The sequence below is a fragment of the Monodelphis domestica genome, chromosome 1 (genome assembly GCF_027887165.1).
Source record: "Monodelphis domestica isolate mMonDom1 chromosome 1, mMonDom1.pri, whole genome shotgun sequence".
Lineage (NCBI taxonomy): Eukaryota > Metazoa > Chordata > Mammalia > Didelphimorphia > Didelphidae > Monodelphis > Monodelphis domestica.
The window spans coordinates 200,100,556-200,111,626 of NC_077227.1; positions in this window are offsets into that span (position 1 = coordinate 200,100,556).

Here is an 11,071-nt window from a genome sequence, read left to right on the forward strand (position 1 = left end):
AGTCATGTAAGTATGGGAGAATATTCTAAATTTAAAGAAGGAAAAAGAAAGAAAAGGAGACAGGGAGAGGGGAGTTAATTACACATATATGGAACGACATGTGAAAAGGCAATCTGAATCTAAATCATTACTAGTATTATTATCAATTCAAATCATAACCATGAATCAAATTAAGAATCTACTACCTAATAGAAGGGGGAAAAGAGGATAATTTGTATCTCTGAGATCTTATATCTTTCAAACAAACAAAGAAGATGACTTTAAAAATATAAAAAAAACAATACAATTTTGTTTTCCTTGGAAGCTTTAGAAGGCATTGGTGTGGAGATGGGAGTGGGAAATAGGAGGAGGGTATCTGTTACCTGCTGTTTAATATTAATTATCACCACATAAATTACTGAAGGGACAGACTGGTCTCTGGACTCTTTCCAGCTCTCCTTTCAAGCCAAGTTCTGTTCTATAGGAAAGAACGAATAAATGGAGTTATTGGATATGTTGTCATAGACCCCTAGTAAAGGTCAAAGGGTTTACATCACTGAAGTTTCTGTAAGCCTTTTATTTCATCTCCTGTGTCAAAGAAACATGAATTTTGTTCAAATGACACACTAGGCAGTGAGGTGACTCAGGAGTAGTTTAGAACCTCCCCTATGCAAACATACATGTTTTCTTGGGGTTTAAAATTATTTTCAATGATTTTGACTATTATGTGGATGAAAACATGCATTAAACTCTAGGAAAATGTTACCTTTGAAGGTACAGTTGGGGGAGAGATTCCACTTCTTTTAAAGGAAGCTGTGTAATCCTGAGACAGAAATGTTGGGGAAATTAGGCAAAAACCATGAGCAAGACTATTAGATTTTATTTAGGAAACGGCTTAGAATCATTTCAACTTGGATAGGGTCTACCCTGCCAAAAAAGTCATGGATATAACAACTACTTTCTACCCCAGTTTTTCTAATCCCAATATCCCTTTTTCTAAGGTAGGTCTTTCTAATAAAATGTGAAATGGAGATGATAGAAGCATTTCCCTTCCCTGGTTATTGTGAGATCAAATAAAATAAGATGTAAAATGCTTTATGAACATAAAAGCTCTATGAAGATTCAAGCAATTTTTAATTTTTTTTTTACATTTTATTTGGTCAATTTCAAAGATTATTCCTTGGTTACAAAAATCATATTCTATTCCTCCTTCCCCTCCCCCCACCCTTCCCCTTGTAGATGTGCAATTTCAGTGGGTATTACTTGTGTCATTGATCAGAACCTATTTTCATGCTGTTGATGTTTGCACTAGGATGTTCAATTAATGTCTATATCCCCGATCATATCCCCCTCCATCCATGTAATCAAGCAATTGTTTTCCTTCGGTGTTTTTACTCCCACAGTTTTAACTCTGAATGTGGATAGTGTTCTTTCTCATAGATCCCTTGGAGTTGTTCAGGATCACTGCATTGGCACTAATAAAGTCCATTACATTTGATTATACCACTGTGTATGTATGTATCAGTCTCTGTACACATTCTCCTGGTTCTGCTCCTTTTGCTCTGAATCACTTCCTGGAGGTTGTTCCAGTTCACATGGAATTCCTCCACTTAATTATTTCTTTGAGCATTCCATAACCAACATATACCACGATTTGTTCAGCCATTCCCCAATTGAAGTACATCCCCTCATTTTCCAATTATTTGCCACCACAAAGAGCATAACTATGAATATTTTTGTACATGTCTTTTTCCTTATTATCTCTTTGGGGTACAAACTCTTTGGGGTACAAACAAAGCAGTGCTATGGCTGAATCAAAGGGCAGACAGTCTTTTATCACCCTTTGGGCATAGTTCCAAATTGACCTCCAGAATGGGTGGATCAATTCACAACTCCAACAGCAATGCATTTATGTCCCGACATTACCACATCCCCACCAGCATTCATTGCTTTCCATAGCTGTCATGTTAGCCAATCTGCTAGGTGTGAGGTGATACCTCAGAGTTGTTTTGATTTGCATCACTCTGATTATGAGATTTGGAACACTTTTTCATGTGCTTGTTAATAGTTTTGATTTCTTTGACTGAAAATTGCCTATTCATGTGCCTTGCCCATTTATCAATTGGAGAATGGCTTGATTTTTTCTAGTGTTTTCAATAGGAATGGGTGTTGTATTTTGTCAAAGGCTTTTTCTGCATCTATTGATATAATCATTTGATTTTTATTGGTTTGCTTGTTGATATAGTCAATTATATGGATGGTTTTCCTAATATTGAACTATCCTTACATGCCTGGTATAAATCCCACCTGATCATAGTGAATAACCCTCGTGATGACTTGCTGGAGTCTTTTTGCTAGTATCCTATTTAAGATTTTTGCATCTATGTTCATTAAGGAGATTGGTCTGTAGTTTTCTTTCTCCATTTTTGACCTGCCTGGCTTTGGAGTCAGTACCATGTTTGTGTCATTAAAGGAATTTGTAGAAGTCCCTCTTTGCTTATTATGTCAAATAGTTTGTATAGCTGGTCTTTGAATGTTTGATAGAATTCACTTGTAAATCCATCAGCCCCTGGGGATTTTTTCTTAGGGAGTTCTTTGATGGCTTGTCCAATTTCTTTTTCTGATATGAGATTATTTAAGAATTCTCTTTCTTCTTCTGGAAATCTAGACAATTTTTGTAAATATTCATCCATATCACCCAGATTGGCATTTTTATTGCCGTATAATTGGGAAAATAGTTTTTAATGATTACCTTAATTGGAGGCGAGGTCTCCCTTTTCATCTATGATACTGTTAATTTGATTTTCTTCTTTCCTTTTTTTAAATTATATTGACCAGTACTTTGTCTATTTTGTTTGTTTTTTTCCAAATACCAGATTCTAGTCTTATTTATTAGCTCAATAGTTCTTTCCCTTTTGATTTTATTAATTTCTCTCTTAATTTTTAGGATCTCTAGTTTAGTTTTCTTCTGAGGATTTTTAATTTGTTAGCTTTCAAGTTTTTTGATTTGCATGTCCAATTCATTGACCTCTGTGCTCCCTAATTTGTTAATATATGAACTCAAGGATATAAATTTTCCCCCAAGTACTCATTTGGCTGCATCCCATAGAGTTTGAAAGGATGACTCATCATTGTCCTTTTCTTCAATGAAATTATTAATTGTTTCTATGATTTGTTCTCTAACCATTTTTGGGGAATCATATTATTTAATTTCCAATTAATTTTTTATTTGGTTCTCCATGTACCCTTACTGATCATTATTTTTATTGGGTTATTATCTGAAAAGGTATCATTCATTATTTTTTCTTTTCTTCATTTGTTTGTCATGTTTTCATGAAGTAGTACATGGTCAACCTTTGTGAATGTACCACATGCTGCTGAAAAGAAGGTGTATTCTTTTCTGTGCCTATTTATTTTTATCCATATATCTATTAACTAATTTTCTAAGATTTCATTCACATCATTTACCTCTTCCTTATTTATTTTTTATTTGATTTATCTAAATTTGATAGTGGTAGGTTCAGGTCTCCCATTAGTATAGTTTTACTATTTATTTCCTCCTTCAATTCCACTAGTTTCTCCTTTAGAAATTTTTGGTGCTATACTGTTTGGTGCATACATGTTGATTACTGATATTTCCTTACTGTCTATACTCCCTTTTATCAGGATGTATTTACCTTCCCTATGCCTTTTAATAAGATCTATTTTGACTTTGGCTTTGTCAGATATCATGATTGCAACTCCTCCCTTCTTTCTATCAGTTGAGGCCTAATAGGTTTTGCTTCAACCTTTAATCCTGACCTTGTGAGTATCTACCTGCCTTAGGTGTGTTTCTTGTAGACAACATATGGTAGGATTTTGGATTCTAATCCACTCTCCTATTTGCTTTTGTTGTATGGATGAGTTCATCCCATTCACATTCAAAGTTATGATTGTCACTTGTGTATTTCCCAGCATTTTGATATACTCTATTAATTCTGTCTTTTCTTCTTTTGCTATATCCTTTTAAACTAGTGGTTTACATTTAATAAATCCCCCAATCCCCTCCCTTAATTTGCTTCCCTTTCTGGCCCCTCCCTCTTTGTTCCCTTCTTGTTTTTTTAGGGTCTGTTAAGTTCCCTCCCCCTTTCTTCCCCCCCTTTTTATATTCTCTCCTCCCCACCCTCCTTACTTTTCACTTCTCACTTTCCCTGTAGGATAAGATAGAATTCAAGACCCCAATGGATCTAGATGCTCTTCCCTCTCAGAATTGATTTCACTGAGAGTAATGTTTTAAGTATTACCTATTAGCACTCTCCTTCTTAGAAGAGTATTCTTCCCCTTCCCTTCCCATGTGTATCTTTGTGTGATAAAGAGTATCCTATTTATTTCATTTCTTCAAGTATCTCTTGGTGCCATCTTGATTACCTCCTCCCTTTTTCTTTTTTGCATATCATCTTATAGCCCTTAATGCCCCAAAATCTTCCTGTGAATCATTCTTCTAATTTATATAATAGTGAATATAATTTTTGAGAGTTACAAATAACATTTTCCCCATATGTTAATATATATATATGTGTATATATATATATATATATATATAATTAGATCTAATTGTAGCCCTTAAAGAAAAGAGTTTGAATAAAAAAAAAACATTTTCCACCTTTCCCCTCTCTTTCTTATTTACATTTTCATGTTCCTCTTGATCTTTGTGTTTGGATATCAAACTTTCCACTTAGTTCTGATCTTTTCTTTACAATTACTTGGAAATCTTCTATTTTGTTGAATGTCCATACTTTCCCCTGGAAGTATATAGTCAGTTTTGATGGATATGTGAATCTTGGTTGAAGACCTAATTCTCATGCCTTTCTGAATATCATGTTCTAGGCCTTGTGATCCTTTAGTGTGGAAGCTTCCAGGTCTTGTGTGATCCTGATTGGTGTTTCTTGGTATCTGAATTGTCTCTTTTTGACTTCTTGTAGAATTTTCTCCTTAGTTTGAAAGCTCTGGAATTCAGCAATTACATACCTGGGAGCTGTCTTTTGAGGAATTAGTGTACAGGGCATTTTATGAACTCTTTCAATGTCTATTTACCCCCCTTGTTCAAGGACATCAGGGCATTTTTCTTGGATGATTTCTTGTAGTGTGATGTCAAGATTTCTGTTTATTTCTGGATTTTCAGGTAGACCAATAATTCTCAAACTGTCTCTCCTTGCTCTGTTTTCCAGATCTGTCATCTTGTCAGTGAGATATTTTATGTTTTCTTCTATTTTTTTCAGTCTTTTGTCTTTCCTTTATTTATTCTTATTGTTTTTCAAGATCATTGTCTTTCAGTTGCATAATTCTGGCCTTTAAAGATTGGTTTTCCTTTTCAGTTTGGCCTGTCCTGCTTTTTGTGGCTTCCAGTTGTTTCTCCAATTGGGTGTTTTGTCCTTTTATGACATTATTTTTTTGGTCAATTTCAAACCTTATTCTTTGGTTACAAAAATCATTTTCTATTCCTACCTCCCATACCCTACCCCTCCCATAGCTGATGTGCAATTCCACTGGTTATTGCATGTGTCAATGCTCAGAACTCATTTCTTTGTTGTTGGAATTTTCACTAGGATATTCATTTAGAGTCTACATCCCCAATCATATCTCCTTTGACCCATGTAATTAAGCAGTTGTTTTTCTTTGGTGTTTTTAGTCCCACAGTTTTTCCTCTGAATGTGGACAGTGTTTTTTCTCCTGTATCCCACTGGGTTGTTCAGGATCAATGCATTACCACTAATGGAGGAGTCCATTACATTTGATTGTACCACAGTGTTTCAGTCTCTGTATACATTTTTCTCCTGGTTCTGCTCCTTTCTTTTCGCTCTGCATCACTTCCTGGAGATTGTTCCAGTTCACATTAAATTTTTCCAGTTTATTATTTCTTTGAACATTCCATCACCACCATATACCACAATTTGTTTCAGACATTCCCCAATTGAAGGGCTTCCCCTCATTTTCTTTTTTTTTTTTTTTTGCCACCACAAAGAGCATAGCTATGAATATTTTTGTACATGTCTTTTTCCTTATTATCTCTTTGGGGTACAAACCCAGCAGTGCTATGGCTGAATCAAAGGGAAGACAGTCTTTTATCACCCTTTGGGCATAGTTCCAAATTGCCTTCCAGAATGGTTGGATCATTTCACAACTCCAAAAGCAATGCATTAATGTCCCAACCTTGCCACATCCCCCCAGCATTCATTACTTTCCATTGCTGTCATGTTAGCCAATCTGCTAGGTATGAGGTGATACCTCAGAGTTGTTTTGTTCTGCATCTCACTGATTATAAGAGATTTAGAACACTTTTTCATGTGCTTATTAATGGTTTTGATTTCTTTAGCTGAAAACTGCCTATTCATGTGCCTTGCCCATTTATCAATTGGAGAATGACTTGATTTTTTGTACAATTGATTTAGATCTTTGTAAATTTGAGTAATTAGACCTTTGTCAGAGGTTTTTGTTATGAAAATTGTTTCTCAGTTTGTTATTTCCCCTCTGATTTTGGTTACATTGGTTTTGTTTGTATAAAACCTTTTAAATTTGATGTACTCAAAATTATTTATTTTAAATTTGTAACTCTTTCAAGTCTTGCTTGGATTTAAAATCTTTCCCTTCCCAAAGGTCTGACATGTATGATATTTTGGGTTCACAAAATTCACTTATAGTTTCCTTCTTTATATTCAAGTCATTCACCCATTCTGAGTTTATCTTAGTGTAGGGTGTGAGGTGTTGATCCAAACCTAATCTCTCCCACACTGTCTTCCAATTTTCCCAGCAGATTTTATCAAATAGTGGATTTTTGTCCCAAAATCTGGGGTTTTTTGTTTGTCATAGACTGTCTTGATGAGGTCATTTACCCCAAGTCTATTCCACTGATCATCCTTTCTGTCTCTTAGCCAGTACCAAATTGTTTTGATGACCACTACTTTATAATATAGTTTGAGAACTGGGACTACAAGGCCACCTTCCTTTTTATTTTTATTTTTTCATTATTTCCCTGGATATCCTTGATCCTTTGTTCTTCCAAATGAACTTTGTTATGGTTTTCTCTAATTCATTAAGAAAGTTTTTTGGAAGTTCAATGGGTATGGCACTAAATAGATAAGTTTGGGTAGGATGGTCATTTTTATTATGTTAGCTTATCCTACCCATGAGCAGTTAATGTTTTTCCAATTACTCAGATCTAGTCGGTGGAAAGTGTTTTGTAGTTGTGTTCATATAGTTCCTGTGTTTTTCTCGGCAGATAGATTCCTAAGTATTTTATATTGTCTATGGTGATTTTGAATAGAATTTCTTTTTCTAGTTCTTGCTGCTTAGATGTGCTGGAGATATATAGAAATGTTGATGATTTATATGTGTTTATTTTGTATCCTGCAACTTTTTTAAAGTTGTTGCTTATTTCTAGCTTTTTAGTTGATTCTCTAGAATTCTTTAAGTAGACCATCATATCATCTGCATAGAGTGATAGCTTGGTCTCCTCATTGCCAATTTTAATACCTTTAATTTCTTTTTCTTCTCTAATTGCTACTGCTAGTGTTTCTAGTACAATGTTAAATAGCAGAGGTGATAATGGATATACTTATTTCACTCCTGATCTTATTGGAAAGGCTTCCAGTTTATCCCAATTGCAGATAATGTTGGCTGATGGTTTTTGATATATACTGTTTATTATTTTTAGGAAAGACCTTTCTATTCCTATACTTTCTAGTGTTTTCAATAGGAATGATTGTTGTATTTTGTTAAAGGCTTTTTCTGTGTCTATTGAGATAATCATATGATTTTGTTGGCTTATTTATTGATATGGTCAATTATGTGGATGGCTTTCCTAATATTGAACCATCCTTGCATTCCTGGTATAAATTCTACCTGATCATGGGAGTTCTTGTCCTTTAAACTCTTATTTTCTCTTTGTACTATTTCCCACTTTTCTTGCCAGAAGGCTTCCATCTTTTTGATAAGTTCTAATTTAAACTCTTCAAGAGCTTGTGGACAATTTCCATTATGTTGGGAAGGTTTTAGGTTTATTTGAATTTCCTCCTCTCTTTCCTCTGTTGCCTGGGCTTTTCCTCTGTCCAAATTTTTGAGGGTCAAACTTTTCTTCCTGTTTTTCTTGGAGGGAGGTTGTTGCTCCTGGGTATAATTTGACATCACTGGGGAGGTTTTTCCTTCCCTTTTTAGTCAGAAATCTGAGTTTGATAGGTAGACTGTCTGTGTATACATCCAAGGAGCAAGAATTTTGCCTGAAGCAAACTCTTGAATCTCTGCAGCTTCTGCTACTTGCTGCCCTTCTCTGTGCTATTTTCCTGCTAGTGCCCATGGTCTGAACTCTTCAGCCTACTATGGTTTTAGGTATAGCTGCTCTCAGGGGTAGGTCTTTGGTGGTCTTAGTCAGCTCCCAAGGACCTAGAAGTGCCCCTTGCTCACTCTAGAAGTGCCCCTCACTCATTCACTGATTCTGGCATGCACTGGCTCTGAGTCTAGCTCTGTAGGTGGGATGGGGGAGGGTAGATCAGCTCGCGGTTTTGGCGGGAGCTTTTTCACCCCCATATAGAGTGGAAATGCCCAATTCCCACATATCTTCAATGCTGCATCCTATTGTAGAGTCATTCCTTCTCATGAATTTTTTTTTTTTCTGGCCTTTTGAGGTAGTCTATATCTGTGAGGGCTGAGGAGAGGAAGAGTCTTGCATCTAGACTGCTGTCATGTTTATCTGGAAGTCGATTCAAACAATTATTAATTAGAAGGATTTGAAAAAATAGAGAATACCATCAGATAATAGATTTAAAGTTGAAAAGACTTTTAGGATCATCAAGTTAAATTCCCTCATGTTATATATAGTAAACAGAGTTTCAGAGAGGTTAGTTTAGAAGCAGCTATGTGGTACTATGGACAGTGTTCTGGGCCTGGAGTCAATTCCTGCCTTTGGCTACTGACTGGGCAAGTCATTTAACTTCTGTTTGACTCAATTTCTTCAACTATAAAGTAGGGATGATAATAATAGCACTTAAAACCTAAGGTTGTAATGACGATCTAATGATATACAATTTGTAAAATGCTTAGCCTTGTACCGGGTACATAGTTGTTATTGTTGCTCAATTCTTTTTCAGTTGTATTCAGTTGTGTCTTTGTGACCCTATTAGGGCTTTTCTTGGTAAAGATACTGCAATGGTTTGAAATTTCCTTTTTCAGCTCTTTTTATAGATAAGGAATCTGAGGAAAACAAGATCAAGTGATTTGCTCGGGGTCATACAAAGCTAGTAATTGCTGAAGTCAGATTTAAACTCATGAACATTCTAAGCTCAGTACTCTATCCACTGTGCCACTTAGCTGCCCTTAGCACAGTACTTGTACAAAGTTTGTGCCTAATAAATGCTTCTTTCCTTCTCTGTTTTCTTGATTTGTCTAGGTTTATTTAGGTCTGTCATGACATAGTTTCACAACTCCCAAGACAGGAGGTTATATTTATCCAAGACAAAATCCAGAACTAGAAAGGAAGGTAGGTTCTAGCTATATGATGCCAATAAGATCTGAGCAGTTTTATCAAATAACTAGTCAAGTTGCTGAAGCCATTGGTCAGCCTGGAACATCATCTTCTGCCAAGCAAAGCACCTCAGTGGCCAACACAAACAGCCAACTCCATGGTCCTACTCTGAATGCTGGTTGTAGGCTGGTAACCCAACTGAAGTTTATGAAGTGTTTTGATTGGATGTGATTTTCACTTAATAATAAAGCCAGTTGAGAGCTTGGCTCTTTGATAAGACTAGCACATTTCAGACACAAAGGCTGCAACTAAGGTTTGCAAAATGAAGCTTCACCCTTGACACTGAGCCATCCTTTCAAGAACCCACCCAATGTCTGCCATGATTTATGACTGCAGGCTGCATTCCTCTGATCCTGCAATGTCATTAGGTATGGCTGAGATCTTTGGGTTTTGCTCCTATACCACCATCAGATGAAACTTGCAGCCCTAAGGAGACCTTTGGTAGAAAACAAAATATTATTTTGAATGCAGCAGAAGAGAAAGAAAAATATGGGAATAGTGCAGATTTTTTGACATTTCTGTGAGCTTCCTGTGAAAGTCTGAAGTTTATTTTTAAAAACTAGAACTTGGGAAATATTATAATGGAAAGAGTGCTTTATTGAAAGTAAGAGGACATGAATTCAAGTCCTGGCTCATCTACTTATCACCTCTTTCATCAGAGGTACCTGGGGGTGTGATACAATGGAAAGAGTAATGGACCAGAAGTCAGGAAGACTTAGGGTCAAATTTTGCCTATGACATTTACTGGCTATGTGACCCTAGGCAAGTCACTTAAATTTGCTCTGTTTCAGGTCTCTCAAATGTAAAATGGGGATCTATAGCATCTACTTCTTAGGATTGTTGTGAACATAAAAATAACATTATTTGTAAAGTACTTAACATAGTGCCTGGGATATAGTAGGCAATTAACAAATCCTTGTGAGACTCACTTGCCTGTAAAATGAATAGGACTAGGTGATCTTAGAGGTTCTTTCCCCATGATGCAAAGTAGGGAAAGAAATAAGAACTTATATAGCATGAATTTAGTTTTGGGCAGCTAGGTGGATAAAATGCTCTCTCTCGAGTTAAGTTACTTAACCCTATTTGCCTCAGTTTCCTCATCTGTGAAATTAATTGGAGGAGGTGATGGCAAACTACTCCAGTGTCTTTAACAAGAAAACCCTGATAGTATCATGAAGAGTCAGACACTGAAATGACTGAACAACAAATTATGTACCAGACACTGTGATAAACACCTTTTATAAATATTATTTAATTCTTACAACTTTTTGAGGTAGGTGAAATATTCTTATTTTTCCTAACCATAACCTTGTTAAAAAGTTACTGTTTTTATCCCTATTTTACAGTGAAGGAAACGGAGGAGAATAATGTTTGAGTGACTTGCTTAGGGTCACATAGTTATTAAATGTTAAATGTAGTGATTAAAATTTTCTTACTTTTATAATAATTTATTAACTGATTGGTCAAGACATCCTAATTATGGCCAAATGAGTCTTGAACATCATAATACAAACAGAAAAACCTGGACCAAGAATATAT